The following is a 22,865-nucleotide window of genomic DNA, read 5'->3' as shown; positions in this document are numbered from 1 at the left end:
AGATACGATTAGAAATTACGATTCCGAAGCGAGGCGGAAGTCTGAGGGAGGCTGGGAACAAGGAGGTCCCAGATGCAATAAGAACAACCCTTTACAATCCAACAGTCACGTACGTTACAAGTTCGCGGGGGGAGAGCAAATAAAACGTCAACCCGGGGAGCTTGCTCCAGGACTCTAGGACTCTAGGAACGAAATACAAAATCCAGGCAGCAAGAGAGAGGGGGTGATAACGAACTAACAGATTATCCAAGTTTCTAATATCATTACCAAACTTCTAGCTGCTGAATATCGTAACGAATACAAAGCCGCGGCCGATATCTCGGCGTACGCTCGATGCATACCCGTCACGCGAAATCCCCTTTATCTTTTCTCAATTATCGTCGATTCTCGAGTTTTGTTATCCTTGATTCCCCAGATTGCCAGAATGAAAAAAGAAAAAATGACCGGGACAATGAACGAAGAAATGTCCACGATGATTTTCTATCATTGGCTGAAAATCGGACCACGTGATACAGGCAGAAACGTGTAAATGGAGTAAAAAATTCAAATTGTGAGTTTTCAGAAGCATATTCTAAGAATGATGCTCAAATAAATACGCAATCTTTTGGAGAGTCTTAATCAATTCTAAGCAGCGTAAGATTAAACTTAACTTCTTCCACGTTAACGAGCTCTCAAGACGCTTCTAATCTTAAGCATAATCCATAAAAGAGTCATCAAACCTGTTATTTCAATTTACCTATTCAATCCAAGAAATTTCTACCTGCTCGAACCGCAAGAACATCTTCACCCCTCTGAACCTCCTCTTCTCAAGAAGAAGAAGAAGAAGAAGAAGAAGAAGAGGAGCATCCCAAAATTCGAGTATAAATTACGAACTACAGAAGCGTAACACGGGTATCCAAGTCGAGCTTAAGAATCGCGCAAAGCATTCTCCAACAGCAAAGTGGATTACAACGATTACAGGGTGAACTTAATTAGAGGGAGGGGGAGGGGGTGGAGGGGAGAGTCGGCGCATAAATAACGGCGCGGCGGAGTTTAAGGGTACGGGAGAATCACGGCAACCTTTCGCGTCCGCCTTTAATCCTGTCGACGTAATACCAGGCTAATTGTGAAATGTGTGCCGGGTGAAGGCAGTGCCGGAAAAACGCCATCCACCTCCCACTCCCCTTCCCTTCAGGATTATCCCGGCTGACGATTTACGATGACAAATCCGCGACGAGTGTTTCTAGGACCCTCCCAGTTCCTCGGTGCGCACAATGGGGAACGAGAGAAACCGGGTGACACACATTATCCTCCTCCATCCGGCGGAGGATGCTCGCGGACCCATTGAATCATCCGGGATTCTCAATCTTCGAGCGAACAGAAACTCGGCGACGCGATTCGGCCGATGGAATTTAACATACACTCCCTTCTTCAGAGAGAAATCTCTGGAATCTGCCTCAATCTCGAGTCAACGGGAAGAGGAGGTAATTCTTCGTTTCGAAACAACGTTGCAAATGTGAATTTCAAACTCTCTACAAGAAACGTCAAATAAACATTAAAATAACATTCGAAATCGCGAATCTAAAAATCGAAGCTAAAACACGATTCTTGGAAGCCGACTCCGTTAACTTCGCCATTGACCTACTGCACACCCTCTAATTCTACCATCCCATTGTCTCTTCCTTAAGTCGAAAAACTGCCCTCTCCAAGAGCATTTTCGAATTTTTCGCGCAGGATTATTATTTTCGCGATTTATTTATTAGGTTCCGCAATCGTGTCGGTCTGCATAACGTCACGTGTAACGAGCTCGATATAATCGGCGATAACAAGGAACGGGAGCGGCGACAACGGCAACTGACAGTATCTGCGGAATGCGATTCACTAAGAACAATGGGCCGCGTTAAAACGGCCCGTATAGATAACCCGGTGGCCCGGTTGGACGGTAACACGGTTGTGTACACGCGTGCAACGAGTAACCACGCGAGGAATCGATACGCGGCGGGAAGAGGCGCGCGGGTCCCCTTCCCTCCGCCCTTCCTCCCCCTCCCTGTAACGCCGCGGCTTGTTTGCGATTGCGAGTCGCACCACGGATGGAGGAGCTGCTGATAAAACCGGTTTACTGCCCGGACCCGGGTAAATAATTGGTTAAATAATTGGCCGACCGGTGTCCTGTCATTAACTCTACACAGGTCCGAAACCTGCCTCGATTTTGGGACTCCATTAGAGCCTAGTCTGGTTGGCAAATTTGTCCAATTTTGCTTGGGGAGGGGGAGAAAAAAGTTGGTCTTTCCACTAAAATTAGAGGTCTAGAGCGTCATCTTTTCGCAACGTTCGATCCCATTGTGCCAACCTATGTCTTTGAGCTGCTTGAGCGTAGGTGTTTCTTTTCTTCTTACAATTCGATTCGTTTCGAGTATTTTTCAAAATTTAAAACTTTGGTGTATCTGTGAGAGTTTTAGATATCAGTGATTTTGTGCAGCCTATAGTATATTCGTGATTTTAATACTGATTTTAACAAATTTTGAAACTCTATGCGCGGTAAAGAGCTATTAATATCGATTCTTATCTTTTCTTAATTTCAATTGAGCGATCTGTATATTTAAAAATTGTGTCCTGAAAAGATAAGTTGAGAATTTTGTAGTTTAAAATTTTGGTGTATGTATATATGTGTGAGAGCACATTTCTAAATTTCAGTAATTTTGCGCAGCATATAATATATTCGTGATATCAATGCTGATTTTGAACAAAATCGAAAACAACAAAAATCAAAAAATTCGATTCGGAGATTATTCATGATCGACTAGAATTAAAAGTAATTTAATGCGATTTCTCTTTTATAAATTTCAATTAAGCTAATAGAAAATATTTAATCTTTATTTAAAAATTGCTGAAAAGATAAGTTAGGAACGAGTGGAACATGTTTTTGTTCCATTGAACCGGAAGACTGGAGAAGATACATACTTGACTTTGTTAGAGAAGTTAGGTACGCTCTTCGTTGTAGGCCAACTTCCCTCAAACTTCGATTATCCAAACTCGACAAATTATTTACAAAAATCGAACGATCCAACGATCAAACGTTACATAGAACGAATACGAATTTTACGAATTTCTCTTCTTCTTTCCTTTCTTCATCACCAAACATTCCTCTCCTATAAACATAACCTGTATTAAGGCCACGTTCCAATCAAACTCGCGATTAGATTCAACAAATTCTCCTTCTTCTCGCTGGATAATCAAACCTTACCGTTATCCCAGCGCGTGATTAACCCACGATCATCGATCCGGCGGATAAAACGCGCGAGCCAAAAGTTAACCCGACCCATAAAGCATCAAGGGAAGGAGAAGAACGGTTCTCCCCTAATTCTCCGTAATCTCGGCGTGGACAGGATGAAAAATAGCGAAAGACAAAAGAACAATCGTCCCATGGCTGGAACGGGTCGGTGGACCCGTTCCAAACTTGGGTAAACGTTGGCGGAGACACACGGGGCAAAAGGAAAGAGCGAAAAAATAAATTTAAATGGCCTCGTCTGGCCTGGCGTGTCGTCCGTACACGTAAGAAGCAAGATTGTGTGCGAATATTTCCATATGCGAGCATGTAACGCGCGCGCAGCTTAGAGAATGCCAACGGTATGCGTAGACACTTTGTACACAGACAAGGGGAGGGGGAAAGGTCTAAAAGCGTTACGGCGGATAAGTGACACGGGGGAGGGGCGAAAGGGAGGGTTTTAAGTGCCCAAGCGCGCGGATACGGACGTGCATCGTACGACCGGTTGCACACGACCGCTTTGCGAGATATTCAGTTTCAGACGAAACTGCACCACTGCGACTCCTGTCTTCTTCTCGCTCGTGTAATTGGCAACTGGGAGGGGGAATTTTATATCTTTCTCCGCTTCTTTCGCTTTTTTCTTCTTTCCTCTCTGTTTTATCCACGCCTCCCTTTCAGGAGACCTTTAAGGACCGTTAAACGGATATAATATTTGATAATTTGAAAAAGCATCTTCTCCGTTGTTGGCTTCGCACGTGCACAAAGCTTAAGCAACGATTTATGAATCTTTAAATACGATAAAATGTGTGTGTGTGTGTGTGTGTAAAGACGCGAGGTGATACGGGGCTGATGCCCTGGATGGAGGACGGAGATATAGATTAAAACGAAAAAGAAGGTAGGGATAGTGTAAGCCTGATTATGAAAGCAATCGATAATAACGGGTAGAAAAGAACCACGTCAGATTTCACGTCTTTCCCGGAAGTAATAAATAAATTTATCAACGCTATACACTCGTCCGTGATAAATTGCGTTGAAGAGTGAATAATAGAGTTTACATAGGACGCGACATTTTAATCTATTCTCGCGATCACTTTTTGATCGCAAAAACTACAACTTTCGCTTGTAAAAGTGTAACATCGGTGCGTAAATAACGAAGGGAACAATTATTTGAGCAAGTTCATTAATAGAAAAAAAACATCTTCAAATTTTTTTTCTCTCTCTCGAGCTTCACTTAAAAATCGAGAGAATTTACCGATATTCAAAATCCAAGCCCTAGAGAATCATTAATCCCTTTGTGTAAAATAATTTATCGATAATTTACGAGTATTTCTTCAAATTTAAAAAAAAAAATCATCTATCTACTCGTACAACATTTTTATAAATTTATACAGGTTATACATACTTATAAACGCTTTCTTTTTCTAAAAAAAAAAAAAAAATCCAATCTTTGCATCTAAAAATATAATAATGATATATACACGTACCATATATAAATAACAACGGAACAATTAATCGAAAAAATTTATCATTCGTATCAAGTCCATTCTCGAGGCGAAAAAGAGACCTAACCTCTTAAACGCAATTAAAAAAAGAAAAAAAAAACCTCGATTCAAAAATCCATCTTGTGCAAGGAAGAAACTATTCGAGAAAACAATCGAACGAATTGTCTGGAACAATCCGTCACCGCTTTCTTCGAACGAGCAAGAAATTTCGTAACGTGCGTGTGTGCACGCGAACGCTTTACATAATATCTTTGCCATTGTAAAATGCAAAGTACTGCGCGGCGAGTCTCGCTGAGCCAGCTCTTCCTTTCGCCGCGTTCGCACTCCGCGTACGCGGAGTGTGTGTGCACCACGAGGAAGGGCAGAAAGAGACGACGAACGTAGGAAAGAAAGAGAGAGAGAGAGAGAAAGAGAGTGGAAGGGGAGAAGGAGTGCAGGGGATGCCTCGAAAGCAAGTTTTTGTCTCCTCATGTAAATCGCTACGTAGACGGGCCGATTGAGGGCTTAAGCACATATTTTTGTATTCCCTTCTTAAGGCGAGCCGATCCCGTTCGCCTCGAGTGGAAATCGATATCGCGGCAACGTAGACACGGTGAACGGGATAAAGAGGAGTCTCTCTCGCGGGCTCGAGAAATTGTTTCCCGAGCCGTGCTATGACTTCGCGGCAGAATAAATTGGAATCGTTTTATTGTTATTTTGCAGGGTGTGGCCGAAAGTTACTTTGCGAGAAAAATGGATAGATAATCTTATTAATATTCCGGACCGTGGGCGAATGTTTGTTGGTAAAAAAGGCGTGCAACATGTTTCTTTGACTTTCGTTAGAAAGTGCGATATCGACGTTACGTTGTAGTTTACCGAAAGTTGCTGTTGTGTACGATGTTGTGTACGTGAGAAAAATGAAAAGATGGAATGAAGTATTCTATTGTTAATATTGTCGAGTGTGGAAAGAGTATCGGTAAAGGGTATTTTCTTTCGGCTTTACGTGCTAAAATGTACGAATATCGACGTTATGCGTTTGGATGTTTTGGACTCTTTTATTTAGTTAGGTTAGGTTATTACATATGACGTGTACAAGAGAGGTATGTATAAGACGCAGAGAATAAAGTTTTTCGACGAAGATACGTAAAGGAACAAAGAATTTTCGAATAATCGTTCTGTACACGGTGTTATATTTAGCATTGTACATTTTTAACCCTCGATGGAAGGTAAAGGATATTGTCATAGATTAGAGTAGTAGAAATAGTTTTCGTGCCGTGGTATAATTTACGATGACAGGACGCAGACGAGAATAACGGAACGATTCTTGGAAAATTCGCTACTTCGTATTCGAGTTGGATTTTTAGGTTATATCAGATTTTATACGGAGTTTAATCAGGTTAACTCCGTGTCGTCTACAGCATGGAACAAACAATTGTCAGGTTCTCGTGCTTTGATTGGGTTATATTAGTGGTACATGTGTGTCACCTATAGACTTCGTCGAGCGTGACGCGTTAGATATTTTTATACGTTGGGTATAAATTAGGATAGGCCACGTCAGAAACAGAGCGAATAGATCGAATACCCCATACTTCGCAAATTTAATTTCGTCTTTTATTACATTCCTTTACTTACAATACACGAATTTCGAATCGAAATAACTTGTAGATTGAATTGCAATCACGATCATACTTGAATCATATCTCTCTTATTATTAGATTAAGTTACAATTACGCCAAGTTTCACAAGTTGAACTAGAAGTATGAAATATATGATGGATCACCGAATGATTGAATTAGGTCTCGTTATCGTTCGAATAAAGTTCGATTAAGTTCGATCAATGCTGAATAATATTGGATTAATCCGAATTAATCGCGGATCCGGTTAGATTAACTGGGATCCGTTCTGTTTCAGGTTAGGTTAAGTCGAATCGTTTCTACATTATGTCGAGATAGATTGAAATAGTCATATATTGCTTTGGATCGAGCTGGATTAAACAGCTTTAGATAGCTTAAATTGGTTAGGTACGAACCGAGCCTCGAGGGGATCCATACGCGAGAGGATCATATTTGCGATATAATCAAATTCTGAAAAAAAGGAAAAAAAGAATTGTATCATTCTATAAATCGCTACACAAACGATACGTAAAACGTTTCACAATTTCGTTTCATAAAACTGTTAGAAAAAAAATTGCGCCTCTTCTCAAAGCGATACATTTTCGAAATATCGACCGGGCGAAACGATCTTGAAAAATAAATTGTTCCGAGCTGAAAGAATTCGGCTTTTGTTCCGCGTATAGACGTCGAATGAATCGAGCATGAGCCTACTATCCGCCATTTTTTCTCCATCTCTCTCTCTCTTTCGTACACTCTCTCGTAGAGGTTTATCAAGTTGGAAGTGTATCAAACAACGGTTACAGATCCACGAGAAATTTACGAGATCGCGCGCCACCAGCAGATACAGGCATAACTCCAGAAATACTGGAAAATGTGTTCCGCAATACTGCTGACACTTGTGAGCTGCGAAGAAATATTGGCAAAGACCAGCGTGGAATCGTAGCCCGAGGCTTTCCAGAAAATATTCCCTCCGATATTCAATGCCACGCTCACCGAATTCTCTAAACCTGGTTAAACGAAAGATTAATCCCGTCCTTTCGAATGAATTTCGAATGAAAATTAGATGGAATTAACCGAGTAATACAGAAAGTGACGTGACATATTTTTTAGAATTTAGAAAAATCAACGACTCGTTACGTGGATTCGCTCTGTTCCTCGATCGTCCTTCCAATCCACTCACTGTCCTTTCGGCAAACATCGGCCGAAAGAGCGGCGGGATACGATCATCGCGATGGAACGCGTGAAAGATTAATGGCGGTGGGGGCCAGTTCCCGTTGGCGCGGACGTTGTCGATGGGATTAAAAAATTTAACGAATCTCGCGACGACAGGCGACAATGTCGGCTCGTTTCACTCCCCCCTCACCGCGCCACGGAATAATAATTTTTAACCGACGATATTATACGGTGGGGCCGTGAGTTTTTTCGACGGGTATGCACCGCTTGTTTTCGCGTTTCCGCGACTCTTTACGACCGCGGAAACGGTTGGCAATTTCGCCAAGCGTACGACCTGGGCTGGGAGGGGAGGGCACCTGCTCGTTCATACGCGAACAATTAACCGGTCTGCGCGTCGCTAATCTCCACTCTCCCCTCTTCCCCCGATCGATACGGAATTTCCTGGCCGACGGAAAAATTCCAACCGTCCGTCTGCGTGTCTTTCTCCCGTCACGACGAGCTTCCGCCGGTTAACGCAATTTTCCTCGCCGGAGATGTGCGGCTGGCTAATGGATACGTCTGCCGTTGCTTCGTCCAAGATGCGTGCGCGATCGTTAACGGATTTAGGATGTTGATGCTTAAGAGTGTTTTCAATTGTTGCCGGAAGAGGAGGAGGGGGAGGACGGCTTCCGTGTAATCGGTCTTTCTCTCATGATTTTCAATCGCGATTACAAAATCATATATACATCATCGAATCGTGAAATTATTAATTAAAAATATGAGAAGGAGTAGAATGAAAATATCGAGTAGATATTAGGTTATTATCCGTTTAGCCAAGAGAATCGAACGTTACTATTTTTCTATCAAATATTTAACACATAAGGAGACGAAATAGGCAAGCAGCTAAGATCCTGGCTTCCGTGTAATCGGTCTTTCTCTCATGATTTTCAATCGCGATTACAAAATCATATATACATCATCGAATCGTGAAATTATTAATTAAAAATATGAGAAGGAGTAGAATGAAAATATCGAGTAGATATTAGGTTATTATCCGTTTAGCCAAGAGAATCGAACGTTACTATTTTTCTATCAAATATAACACATAAGGAGACGAAATAGGCAAGCAGCTAAGATCCGTATTTCACAGTGGTTGGATTCGACACGGAATTGCCCATCTCCGGGAAAAAAGGTACTGATTTGTTTCGAATTCGTCTCGAGGCCAAAATCGAGAATAAATCACGCGTGTCGGGATGGAGTTTTGCGGAATCCCGTGCAGAGGTGCGCGCCGTTTCTCGCGATCGTATTTCACAGTTTGGAGGACGAATACACATTTTCGGTCAGCGACGGGTTCCGCGAGCCCGTTCCGCGTGTACGTGGAAAGGTCCCAAAGGAAACGTTTACGGCCAAGTTAACGACTAATCCAGGCCATAGTTACAGTCATTAAGTCCAGCTTAAAGCGACGTTATTGCTTACATTAGTTACCAACTGTTCCGCCCGCTTGACTTCGGCCCTGTACCGATGTTCGATTTAATTACCGGCCGCTGTTTATCAAATCAACTTCCCTTTCCCCCTTCGTGCTCTCGAAAATTTCGTTTCGTTGAATCGGCGGGGAAATTGGGAGATGGAGGAGGGGTGAGAGTTTGAGAAATTTGAGAAAATGGAGATTGGCAAAGTTCGATATTCTCCATTCGAAGAAAGTATCGAGGAAGAAAGAAGATCCAACGTTTTAATAATAATAACGACGATGATGATGACGATGGTTCAAGCTTTCCTGATATATGGTGGGATTCTGTTCGAGAAAATTCGAGGAGAAGCGGTTCTCTCGAATTGAAATTCAAATTCAAAATGGAACAATGGGAAAATCCCCGGTGAGAATTAATTGGCCGATAATTTGAAGGGAAATGCGTGAAGCTGATCATCAATCGTGATTTAAAGGACGCTTGAGAAGGTGCGTGTGGAACAGAGTCGGATCGATAATCGGATCGCGACTTCGAATTCAATTTTCAGCCGCTCCTCCATTTACGGCCACTTCTCGACTGTTTGCCTACAATGACCGATTACATTGGCATTTCGATGACCAATTGTGGGTCAAAAGGTCAACCAGCTTATCCTCCAACACGCGCGCGTTTCGCTCTATGCACGCGCGCGTGTGTGGAACATCGGGCAACCAGCGTTCCAGAAAGGCACACAAGCGTCGAGCGGAGAATAACTCATTTTGAATTTACAGATTAGACGGTGAATCGAGCGGGATTTATGGCGTTTGACGGCCGTCTATTCAAACCAGATATGACTAATCAGGATGATTCTTGTCGCATTATGTGCAAATGTATGACGAAATTTGAATCGTGCTTGCGCAGAACTGGATTATCGAAATAATGCTCGTTTTAATGAAAGGAAAGATAAGTCGTAAATCGTGAAATTTAGACGAGGAATGTTAGAGAAATGATCAGAGGAAAATAAAACGAAGAAAATGTTTCCAACAAAACGTTTCAAATCCTTTTTTCTTTTTTCTTTTGGATCACGTGTGAAATAAGTGGAAGAGAGATTGCACTTGGAGAAGTGCGAATCCCAAGGAATCTATTATCTTGTTTCTAGAACGAAAGAGAACGTGTTTAACATATTTGATGCATGATAGCAAACACGTGAAAACGAGATATACGGGGTTCACATGCACGGACGCGTTTCGCTAATTCTAGATTCTATGATGTATTTTCTAATTAATAGAATAGTAATTTTTTTTTAAATTACAAACGATGTCGAATTATCAATTTTATTAACAATAATAAAAATCCAGTTATATCGATCGTAAGAATAAAATGCAATCTGTATTCTAATTAAATTATATTTCGTAGATACTGAAGCGAGATAGCGTATCTCTCGCGATACGAAACATTCGGATCTCATATTTCTTAAATTATTTCGAGTAAATATTATGCTTGTGCGCTATGTGCGAGGTGTGGAGAATTTAGCAGAATTCTAAATAAATATCAGACGAAAAGAGGAAGTAAAACGCGGTAGATACAGGAATATTCCGTGAAAGGAGGGAGCGTATGAAATTGAGACTCGAGAAACAGCGTTGTGAAAAATATCGCATGCCAACTTCTCTTATCAGCCTTCCCCTACCGAACAAACTTTGAAAAGACGCGCCTTTCATTTATTAAATATCTTTTCTCTTCATTTCCCGGAGCTTATAATGTACAAAACTTAACTAGAGAAATTTCAAAGATCGATCCTTCTCGTTTCCAACCTGTTACCAATAACCAATTCAATTGCATATAAAAATATATAAATTTCTATAGACGTTCAAGGATCAAAAAAATGTCCACAACGAAATCCTTTTTAGAAGAGCTAATTGCGAGAAATCTTCGAAAAAGGAACCCTCTTTACTTCCTAATTTCTCCCACGATACATTTTTTCAATCGCCCATTTCCTCCCTCTTCCCCCCTGTTTTTTCTGAAGAAGGGGGACGTGGATGCGATCGTTAAACGGTCGATCGATGTATTCGACAGCGCATTTAGACTGCTCGTTACTCGATTATATACCCCGGCTCGGCTGATACGTAATCCTCGACTCGTCGACTGCGACGCCGAGAAGAATCCACTTACGAGCGGTCGATCGGCCGCGCCGTTTCAAAATTAACTCTAATCTAGGATCAGACCTAGCTTATAAAGTGCTGTCGAGATTTTGTCGTGAAAAAAAATGATCGTTACCGGTTCGCCTAATTGGACCTAGACGACCACCGCCGAATAGCCGGCTCCCTCGATTATCCCGTCACGGCTTCCAACCCACTCATTTTTAAACATCGCGATTGATCACAATGCTGGGGCTCGCTCTCCCTCTGCGGTGTAATTTGTTAGATTGGTTTTCGAGAAATTCCAGTTAGAATCGACGAAATTTCGGAGGGATGTGAAATGAGTATCATCTGTGTGGCGGAAATGATTTTCGTATAATTTTGTAAATCTAAACTTTTGAAAAAAATTTCAAAAGTTTTGAGCCAATTTTAAAGAGTGATGGAATACTTTTTGCAAAGGATAATGCGAAACGTAGCAGGATACTAAAGAAACATATTTTTTCACGAATTAATTTGATTATTTCAGGCTCAATCGGTCAAGTCGAGTGCTGCAATCGAGTCAAATTTTCGATGGAATAATATCACGGAAGATAAATAAGAATCAGGGTGGAAATGTATTATTACGAACGAAGAAATCGAGCTGCTCACGTGTAAAATTGACTTTAGCCGAGAATTCAGGCTAATACCCTATTTGTCGTTAATATGTCGCCGCGTTAAGCCCCATTCAATCTCGAGCATCTTGTGATGATGATTTCTCGAAACGAAGAATGATTCGTTAATTTTGGAAAATACTTAAAATAGCTTTAACGTCGAAGTATGTTATCGATTCATTTCAACTTTGCGCGAATGGCACTTTTTTTTTCGTTTCGAAATCTGTCTATCATAAACGAAAAAGAAAGAAAACAAATTTATAATAATATTGAATAATATTAATATATATATATATTTTTTTTTAATTTGTAAGTTTGCGTACGAAAGAATTTATATTTAGAAAAGTGTTTAATTTGAAAATAGAAATTTACTACAGTTCGTATAAAAAATCTGTCTACGGTTAGAAAGTATAAAAGTATCGGTATAAAAATTTGTAAAACTTTGCCAAATCCCTGTGCTAACATTGAATCAACGAATCATAGTCGGTATACCTCCCAAGGATAAACAAAAAGATTAGGAAAAAGTATTTGGTATGATATAAAATGTTGTGGGCGAACTTCAAACAGTTGGATTGTCAAATTTAATACTTTTGGCTTTTTTCCACCGTACGGAATCAAAGCCGCGGAATTTACGGGAGCCGGTGCAGGCATCGTTGGTCAAAATAAATCCACCGATAGTTTCGATGGTCGAAATAAATCTGAAGTTTCGCAATACGGTTCAGAAAAATTCCGGTCCGATGAAAAAGAATTTTCATGCGTAGGCACGCTTCAATTCCACGCTTAACTTTGTCACTAAACTTTTCAATCTCCTCCAATTAGTGGTTTTCAGACGTTTTTTCCGATCCTTGAATCGTCTCTTTCGTTCAAAAAAAGAAAAAAAAAAATTAATTCGCGCCGTTTTCATTTAAATTTTTTTCCTAGAAATACGAAAAAAATTAGGTTGACACCTAGGTGATCAAAAAGATTAGACGAGATTTATATTTCCGTCGTTTCGTGATTTTTAAAGATTTTTATATATATATAACAACATTTCAAATTTGTAACAAAGTGAAACCTTGGCTCGAAACGTTAATTATCCGTCCCTTTTTATAAAAATATAAAAGACACGAACCCTTATTCCAGATTTTAAACCGACTAAAACCTTGATCTAAAACCTTAATTACTTTCGCAAAAAGATGACGCTTTGCAAACACTCCTTCGAATGTTCACTAAACTTGCAACCTTGATCCAAAACGTTAATAATCTATTCCCTTTTCTTAAAAAAGAAAAAAAAAAGAAAAGAAAGATATATATCAAAACGCTGCAACGATCACAACGTTGCATTGTACGTATTCCAGAAGCAGACCACAACGTTTAATTTAAAACATCGATTCCTCTCACGAGGATATCCGCGAGAGGGAAATTTCTAAAAATAAATACACCTCCTAATACAAACAAATAAACACTTTGCCTCGCGATTTTAAATAGCCGTGCGATCGAGGAACGCATTTTCGAAAAAATTCACTTTCCACTCTCTCCTTGGCGATCGATTAACCATCGAATGACGAGGGGAGAAAAACGCGGAATTAATCGACGGACCAGCTCTGTGCGCGAGTTCAAAGAGCCGGAGTTCGACCATGCGCCAGCCTCTCTGGTAATTGAGTTTTCGCAGGCCGCGTTTTCCATCCTATGGGCAACGCAACAGTTGAGATTTTCAAGCAAAGTGAAAGACATCGTGGAAAAGAAAGTAAGGCATAGTGTTTGTGGATCGCTATTGCGCCCCTTCGCATCGAAGCTTTTTTGTCGATGTATAAATTATCGTATCTCTAATGCAAAATCTGGCCTTTCTATTGGCGGAAATTTTCCTCGTTGAGACAAGTAACGACGAGGATAAAAATGGAGAAGTTTATCGACAATGATTCGTCAACCGTGAGTTTCACAAAAAGTTATCGATTCGCTTATACGTTTGTTATTTTCTTTTATCGACCGGTGTCCAGCTTACTGCGTTGTACATCATTGTTTGCTTATACATAAAAGAAAGAGGAAAAAATCACGTTTTGCCGAAAGAGTTCTTGCAAAGGGGCGCACTAATTGGCCCGTCACGAAAAATAGAACCACTTACCGTGCACACGATAATAGAAACCTAACCTAAAAATTGGTTATTGGATTGTTGCACTCGACACATCGCTGCTCGCTTATTACATCGTTGCGTTTCACCGAGATATTATTTTGCAAAGGGCACGATAATTGGCACGTAGCGAAAAATAGAAATCGTCAGCTGCGAGTAAATGCGAGTTAAAACTAAAAATTGATTCCAATTATCGAATAATTCGGGAAAAAAAAAGAGAAAAGAAAATAAAAGAGGATTAAAACTTATTTTTTTCCAAATTTATCTCTATTCCCTTATTTCCATAAAGGATATAAAGACAGAAAGAAAAATCTTTCACTCGTGAATTCCGGTTGACTGATTGACAGAAGAATCTCGCGAGAGAATCTGGTCCTCTGATCGTTAGCTAACACCGTCTTCACCGATGCTGGTTACTTGCTTTGTACTCGCTACGCCCAAAGGAGCTTGTCGAGAATTTCTCCCTCGCGAAACATCTCTCCCTCCGTTAACAATAGTTTATGACGAGGTTGACGAGGTTTCAAAATGACGAAGACTTTGATTTTAAATCGGAATTTTTTTTGGCTCGAGCGCGATGGGGGATCCGTTTTAAGAGACTTTACCAATCCGCGTATCTTGGCGAATAATAAATCATTATAAATATTAACAAAAGGGAATAATAGATCTGATGATTATTAAATATCGTTGCATAATTGTGCACAAACAATATATTATTTAACGATGAGAGAGCTCATCTATTATAGAAAATTTAGGGAATTACTCTTCTATTTAATAATAGAGGATCGATCTATTATTAAATTGTGGACGTTGCCTATTATAAATTAAACCGTTATGTATATTAATAGGACTTGTTACTGTGTTATAATATTATCTTGGAATTAATCTTACACAATAAACTTAACATCTCCTTTAAGAAGATTATCGAAGGATTTTCGAATCGTTCTCGGATCTCTGGCTCACGTAATTTGTTATCTCGAAATGTTAACTCGAGCCCGATTCATACCATACATCACATTTCGTGAGAAACCTCTCCTTTTTACACGATTGCGACTCGAATTTGAACGTTCTCTGGAACAAATTAGAGAAAATTAATAATCTGGACCAGGATCAAGATAGGTGACCCGAAAAAGCGAGGTTAATACCAGGTATCGAGTGAAGGGGAATCACTGGAGATCGTGAATTTGCATGATTTGGCCGGAGGCGAACCGCTTCCAGATTTTCAAAATGCGCAACAGTGGATTACACGCGTTCCACGATCGATCGTAACGGCGAAGAGAGATTACGATCGAAGCCAATTTGCACTTTACGTCGATCGCCTCTTCTTGGATTACGATAATGCCTCACTTTCCAGGTCGAGTAAAACGTTAAGCGCGTATCGTTCGCTTCGTAACTCGTCACTCGGCTTTGTATCCACCTTTATCTAAACATCCCCAATGATCGGTACTTCGACTCTGGATTTATATATCGTCAGTTCGGTCGAAGAAATATTGATCTAATATTGGTCGATGGGATTGTTTAGCAAACGACGCTCGTTTAATCCTCTTCCAAAGATGCAGAATAAAAATCGAATTCCATTTTATTCGATTGGAGAACTTGTTTTGTAATTGTAATCTTGTTCCAACTTAAATTCCAAAAAGATGCAAGAGGTATTTGTTCGAACTGGAAGAGCCTAACTCATCTTCTCAACAACGCAAAAAAGAATCCAATGCCATCCAACCGTACCATTAATATCTATCGTCCCTATGACGCGTACATTGTATCAAGAGGCCAACCCCCACGAGGGATCCTTTTACCGTGGTTTCCTCAATCCCGACGGGGGATTTCGTCCCTAATTCGAGGCAGAGCCAGGTTTCACCTGTCGTTTCTCTTGATTTTTGCGAAACTGCAGGCACGCAGGCAGTCGGATATGGTTGTCTGGCGCAAAGCTGTTGCGAGAAATCGGACACCCTGTGTATCCCTGCGTAACCTATCCGCGCGCGGCACGCACACATATCGGTGTCTCGTGCTGAGGGAGCGGAAACCGAGCAGGCAGACATTGACCCCCGCCACTGGGCCCGGGTATATTATGCAGAAAATTGCCGACGAAAGAAATCTGGGAAAGATGAGGATAGGGATTGGGGAAGGGTCGAAATCCGGATACCAAAATAACGTAGTCAAATCCTATCCTCCGTCCCGCGTTTGGAAGCGATACGAAGCTAACTGCCTTTGCCAACAATTTCATTTTATCTTTGAAAAATTAATCTTCTTCTTAGGAAGAACTCAAATCTTAAATATATGTCTGCGAATGTTTAAAAATTCCAAACCTCTTGAATGAAAAAGCAACGAAAATACAGCTAGAGCGTGTTTAATAATTCTTATTCTCGTTACCTGCCCGCGGAAAAGATATTTTCGTTGTTGCGGTTTTCAACGCAGTGTGGGATAATTTGGGAAGGAATATTTAAATCGCATATCGAAGAAGGTGAAGATTAAAAAGTTACTGAAAAGATATATTCGAGGGGGAAATTTCTCGTAAATAAAAATACGAACAATTACAATTAATTCTCTCGTAAACATTCAACGATACGACATCTTAATCCCTTAAAGCCCACGGATAGATTAACAAAAAGTTTCAGCATCTATTAAGACAGGGAGCCGCGGATAAAGTTTGTCCCGAAACTTTGGGACGAGGCTTGCCACTTCATCCTCGGGATATCATAGATGGGATAGGGAGGTCGAACTACCCATGACTGTCCAACCGTGGAGATTCACGAGGGCGTAGAGATGGCGGCCGTTGAACAAAGTCATCCATCCGGGCGGCGAGCATCATAGCGCGCGCAGGATCCCAATTGCACGGCGCCACCGTCGCAAGGTTGCAGACATTGACCCCCCGGAAGGAGGCTGGTGTTTTGGGGAAGGTCGAGAAAGGGAGGAGGGAGTCTTTTCTCTTCGGCCCGCGAAATTTCCCTCCTCCTCCTCCTACTTTTCTTTGCCTCTCTTCCGCCTGCTAGACCACTCCACCCCGGCTCCTCCATCTATCTTCCATCCATCCCACCCCTCTTTTATCCCGCGTTTCTCCCCCCTTAGCCATCGGATCAGACACACGTTTTCGGTCTCAGGTATCACGTGTCATACCGGTCTCGGTCAATAGCTCGCCCAGTTTTCGAGGTATATAATGGAACCTTTGTTATCCTCGTGAATCAACCCTGGGATCACTGGATGGATCCTTGCATAGGGTGTATATATATATATATATATGTATGTGGTATATTTTACATAGGTCGTTGCTCGAACTCGGAATATCCGTATCCGGCAACTCATCCCGTTTCATTAAGGACATGTTAATGATAGTTACGAGTCCGCAGGTGGACGTGCAGGTGGAAACCGGTCGGTCGGCCGGGTTAATTTAGCCCCGTCGCTTAATGTATGCATCACTGTTGATATTATTAAAGTTCGGACCGGGGGTGTATTCAATTAGCAACCGATACGTGTGTGGTGGCTGCGCACCTGTGTGAAAGGAGAGGGGAGGAGGAGAGGGTGGTATCGACTCGCGGCTGCTTCGTTTACGCGAAATTTAATACCGATCCCCTTCCTTCTCCTCCTCCTCTCTCCCCCTCGTTGTTATTAGCGGATTTATTATTCAAAAGTGGCGGGGAGTGGAGATTGAGCGGAGCACGGGTGAATCAATCGACGAGGCTCGTCTCTCCTCCCGATATTTTCTTTCTTTGCGCAGCAGTGGGAGGAAGGAATTGTAATTTTTATGCGCTTCGTATCGATGCGTATCTTGAGGGCGTCTCAAAACGAAAAAGTTTCGCGGGGGAGTAAAGAATTCAAGATGGGATTTAAATAATGAAGAGGGAACTAGGGGAAGTTTTAGGGAGACTCTCTTTCGTATTTTCTTTTTTTTTTGAATATTTTTCTCAGATATTCGATGTTTTTCATTCGAGGAGATCGCGAATATTCGATTCGATTTCAATCATTTTTAATCTTTCCTTCGATTGTTGGATTAGATAAATTCTTTGAAGAAAGATGTATTAATTGCATTTGGACCGCGTTTCGAATCTTAGATGTTTGATTCAAATATTCGATAATTTGTGCCTTACATTTTTGATTCAATTTTTTGTTCAACTCCGCGTGCTCGAAGATTGAATTAAATTTGAATAAAGCGTTATTTCATAAAGTCAGGATGTCATCCGCTCGCTCGCGGGATAGAGAGATATCCGTTTAATGAGGCAATATAATTATCGAACGAGAATTAACCTGTGATAAGGTGATACAACGGAGGATACGATTCGTAAATATTTTTTATTGGAGATTAATATCGAAGATGGAAGGGGCGTAGGATCAAATCAAAGGAAGCCAAGTAACTAATGGGACGGAAACAGACGACTTTTCAGTCCCAATTAAAACGCCGCCGCTTTGCGAGTCGCGATACGTAAATGAAAAACAAATTATTTTTCAATTAATCCGCGTATCGGCCCCGCTATTAACGATACGTATAAATTTCATTCAACGAGGATAAATCAAATATTATTATCCCCCTTTTACGTTTCCCTTTCCTTCGCGATCATTAGCGAAAGAAATTTCACCAAACGTTTTGGTGAAAAATATTAAAGGATAATCCGAGTAATCTTTGGGAATTAAAAATCAAAAATATTCCAACGTACGTACGTTTCCTTTTTATTTATGCGAACGAGAAATTCCCTTTTCGATCGAGTGAAAAATCGTGGGAAAAAATTGTTAAAAGAGATTTTCAAACATTCGAAACACGTGTAAATAGAAAATCGGATTGCAGAAACGAAAAGACCCGATCCGATATCGCGCAGCGGAATCTTGGGTTGAAAAAAAAAAAAATTCAATTAAAATCAATGTATCCAGGAGATGGCTAGAAACACCCAAGAAATACACGCCAAGTGGAACGAGGAGGATCGAGATACTGTCTCGAAACGTGCCAAAGGATTAAGCTGGACGCTGGATCCGAAAGAAGATAATAATGCATCATCTCGTACGAACGTTTCGCCCGTTGTCTTTACCGTTTAATGAAAAATTCCTCGTGAATATAATTCCTTTTGATATTAATATTTTTCAAGAGTTAATTTCGCCACGAGAAGCTACATTGCACGCATCAGCATTCACGCTACATTGGTTATCAAATAGAAGGGAGGGGATAAAAGGAAGGAGGGAGAAAGGGATCTCTTTCACGGGGTTCTCATGAAAATTGCTCGAAAAGTTGAATTCGTAACGAAAGTTCATTCCGGCGACCGGAAACGTTAGCCAGCTTTCCTCACAGTCGTCCGTTTCCATATTTCCCTTCCGCTTCGTTGCCATAATAAACGTCGTCTCGATTCTCGAGCACCTCGGTCTCGAGCGGGTCGGTGTTGGAAGAAAGTTGAAAATTTTAAGAAAGAGAAAAATTCCACTTTGTACATAATTAACACCGACACGGCTCAACGATTCCTCTTGAAAATTAAATTAAATTGTAAATACGCTGCGATCTGCTCGCTTTCTCGTTTCTCGATTCGCAAAAAAGAGAAAAAAGAAAAGATCATTAAAATAGCACGAAAACACCTAACAATCTCTCGACGAAATCTCCCTTTTCCCACTTTTCAAATTTCAGATCGAAATCCCTGCTAACTTGAAAAGTTACGAAAGGGAAAAGAAAAGTCTCGAACACAAAGGTGCGGCGGTACATACATATATAAATATATATATATATATATATACGTATGAAGACCACCCATTGCACGGACACCGAGCGCATTCTGCAGTAAGCAGAAGCGGTAAGCAGAGCCCTTTGCCATACCGAAAACCGAAACCGATGCCGGTTGGAAATCTCACAAAGGGAATCAGCCAGACAGTCAGACAGGCAGACAGACAGTGGAGAAAGACGGGGAGGAGGGGGAGAGCGGAGGGGAGAGAGGAGAGGTTGCATCGGGATTGAACCGGATGGCTTTAGTTCCGTACAAGTAAGATCTAATGAAGCAATTCAAACTGTAACCACAGACCGCTTCAAAGTTTTGAGAAATGCCGCGGCGCACGGGACGGCCAGTACATTACCGGCTGGTAATATCAGCCATACCGATGCCACAACTCGCCTATATCTCGCCAACTATGCCCGACGTTCGACTGCACACGCGGTGTACAGAAACGCGCTCCAAACATTAGCGTTCATCGACTCTATCCCACGGAACCACCGATACAAATATAACCCGTTCGTAATTAGTGCTCCCTTTAGAACAATAACGTTCTCCGGTTAACGAGGCTGGAATCGACGCGTCGAATGGGCCGCGTAAATCTGGCGATAAATTTTGAAAAAGATGCTCGATAATTCAATTTCGATTAGAGTCGAAGTTTAAGAAACTTTTCACCAATCTAGTTGTCGATATAGTTTTTTTATGATTCTCGAGAGGTTGAAGAGTGTTAAGATTTTGAAGAAAAAGGGAAAGTTTTGTTTGAACGCGTTTATTCGCCGTGAAAAATGTTTGCCGCTGTCGATTTGTCTTTCGTGTTCCAAACGAAAAAAATCAATAATATATCCATGAAGAATAATTAATCGTCCATCATGTTGTTTTTAAAACGCTTTAAAAAAAAGTATGAAAATCACGGACGCGTCATATCGAATTTGACTCCAATAACTGTTAATTTAATAAACTTGAAATTTGAAATTGAACTGAAAATGAAATAAAAATCCAGCTCGAATATATGCTTCTCGTACGCGGCGTGACAATAATTTGTGACGAGTGTGCATGTTGCGCGTAAAAAGCACCCGAGGGAACAGATAAGTCCGCGTTTCGATGAAATTTTTGCGTAGGAAAAATTCTAATAGACCTGTGAATTGCACGTGAATGGTAAACAATGTTTGGATCGAGTTCAAGGACCGACGCGAAGGTTAAAGCCATTCCGCCGGCGGAATTAAGCGTCCTGATTAAAAACGTTCACAACAATTGCTTCTACGAACGAAACGTAGCCGGTAATTGCGCACTCTGCGATTGTCGGGTAATAAAACGCTTCCTAAACTCGTAAACCGTCAATATTCGTTTAAAAAAACTCGTCTGACACCCAAAGATCACACACCAACCCCTCCGCCCCCTCTCCCTCCCCCTTCCCCGAACGAATAAACTTACGAATTTTCTCGTATACACATACAACTCTTCGAAAAAACCCAACACTGTGAAAACACCATGAGACATTTTAATCGCGAAAATCACCACCACCGTTAAAATAATAATAAATAAACATACCTAACTCCTCGTCGATGGGAACGTTGCGTCCGAATAAATTCTCGTAAGAGTCGTAAAGAATCGTGTCCTGGATGTGTCACCAACAAAACACGGGGGGAGGGGGAAACACGGTAAAACGAATAATAAAAAGAAAAGAAAAAACGGCGAAGGATCGGTCGTCGAACACACACTACACTTATTCGCGCGATGTATCTCGCGAGACGGGTGATAAAAAAAATCCAAGGTTTGACGAGGTTTCACTGCGGGGGGAATACTTTTACTTGTGATCTCCGCCACGTTTCAAGGGCTACGCCGTTGCGACGGTGTCGTTGGAAACGATGGTGTCGTCGGTCACGTTTACATCTCGCCACCGGTTGCGGCTCGAGGCGACGTGGATCGAATCGCGGTCCGCCGATAACTACCGAAGACGCCGGGTCGGCAGGCAGGCAACGCGACCAACCCCGAACGCCGCGCATGCGCGCTACCCCACGAGCGCGCCACCCCACTCTCAGTCGCGCTCGCACAATGCTTCGGGAGAGGCGACGCTCGCGACAAAGGACGCCTTTTCCGCCGCTGTTTTCCCAAAACCAACGACTCGCGACGTGTCGTGATACGCGTGTAACGGGGATGAGTTGGGATGCCGGAGAGATTCTTCTGGTCAGCTCGGACGATTATATTTGAACAGTTGAATTCTCTCTTGAAAAGAAAGGCGAATGATTTAAGATAAGACGTTTCTTTTAACTTCTTCGGGGACATTGACGTTTAGTTCAATTATTCCGAATAAAAAGGAAGAATTAAAAATCTGTTCGAGAATTCCTCGCAACAGAATCTTTTTTTTTTTAATAACGAAAGAACGGGAAAGAAAGAGAAGTATGTTTTTAACGAAGAGCGAATGATACTCGGATAATATTCCCATTAAAGATCTTTTAGAGGAAACAAAATGTTCGATCTTTTCTTCGGTATCGTTTTTTTTTTATCAAACTCGAGTGATATACGATCGAATAAGAGGGGGAAAAAAGGAGATGAAAAATTCCTCATCGAGAAACTTTCTCGTGGACCAATATGGTGACAAAAGAATGGCATCTTTTTTCTTTTTTTTCACGCTCGCAAGTTCTCACGTTTGGCCACCTACTACGTGACATACATACGCGCGAGCAATGACACACATCATTGACACGCGTCAAGCGTGGACCAGCCTTAAGTGGTTCCCCTAAGTTCTGGTGGTAAGCCATCGGGGAAATGTTTAAACGTGTCCACCAGCTTGGCAAGCCGGCTACGAAATTGCACAGCGTCCTATACTCGGCCCACAGCTCGTGTCGCGAACTGCACGAAAGTTAAAAAAGACAATTACCGCGGAGCAATATAAACGTTGGAACAAGAGCGTTCCACGCCCGTAATTCTTCCATACCGGCCTCGTTCGCCATGATAAAAAGATCGTATAAAATATTGCTATGTCATTGAAGTTGCGCCACCATTACATCCCCTTATCTTTCCTATTCGTTGCTTTTTTCCTTTTTTCTCTCTCTCTCTCTCTTTAAACATGGGCGATGTCGCCTTTTAAGATTATTAAATTGAATCTCTCGAATTTTTACACATCTCCCTGAGAAAAGATAAAAGTATGAGAGATTTTCCGGGATTATTTTTCCTTTGCCGAGGTAGAAAATATTTACAAAATTTTATTTAAACTGATCCGGAATAAGGAAGGTTAATTAATTAATAGCATTGCCACGTGTTAAGTGCGTATCATCAAGTGATTTGCAAATCAATAGAGCGTCTAGCTAATACGTGTAGTGTATGTACTCACGTGTATGTACCACTGTTATGTGTTAGTTGACGTCTCGTATCCATGTG

At 41.4% G+C, this 22,865-nt stretch overlaps 1 protein-coding gene across 8 annotated transcripts in view; it reads right to left on the bottom strand.

The window, feature by feature from the left end:
* Positions 1-22,865, bottom strand: part of LOC108002596 (uncharacterized) — a 352,190-nt gene that overhangs the window by 277,717 nt on the left and 51,608 nt on the right. For 3 of the 8 annotated variants that reach the window (XM_062078869.1, XM_062078874.1, XM_062078871.1), the window contains exon 1: positions 21,036-21,446. The exons of the other annotated variants lie outside the window; for them this stretch is intronic. The gene's annotated coding sequence lies outside the window, so the exon portion shown is untranslated. Of the gene's footprint in view, positions 1-21,035; positions 21,447-22,865 lie in introns of those variants that run through there. 8 annotated transcript variants of the gene reach the window in all.

This window comes from Apis cerana, linkage group LG8 (genome assembly GCF_029169275.1).
Source record: "Apis cerana isolate GH-2021 linkage group LG8, AcerK_1.0, whole genome shotgun sequence".
NCBI classification, from domain to species: domain Eukaryota; kingdom Metazoa; phylum Arthropoda; class Insecta; order Hymenoptera; family Apidae; genus Apis; species Apis cerana.
The sequence above is the reverse complement of the archived record's forward strand: the minus strand, read 5'-3'. Positions and strand labels throughout refer to the sequence as shown.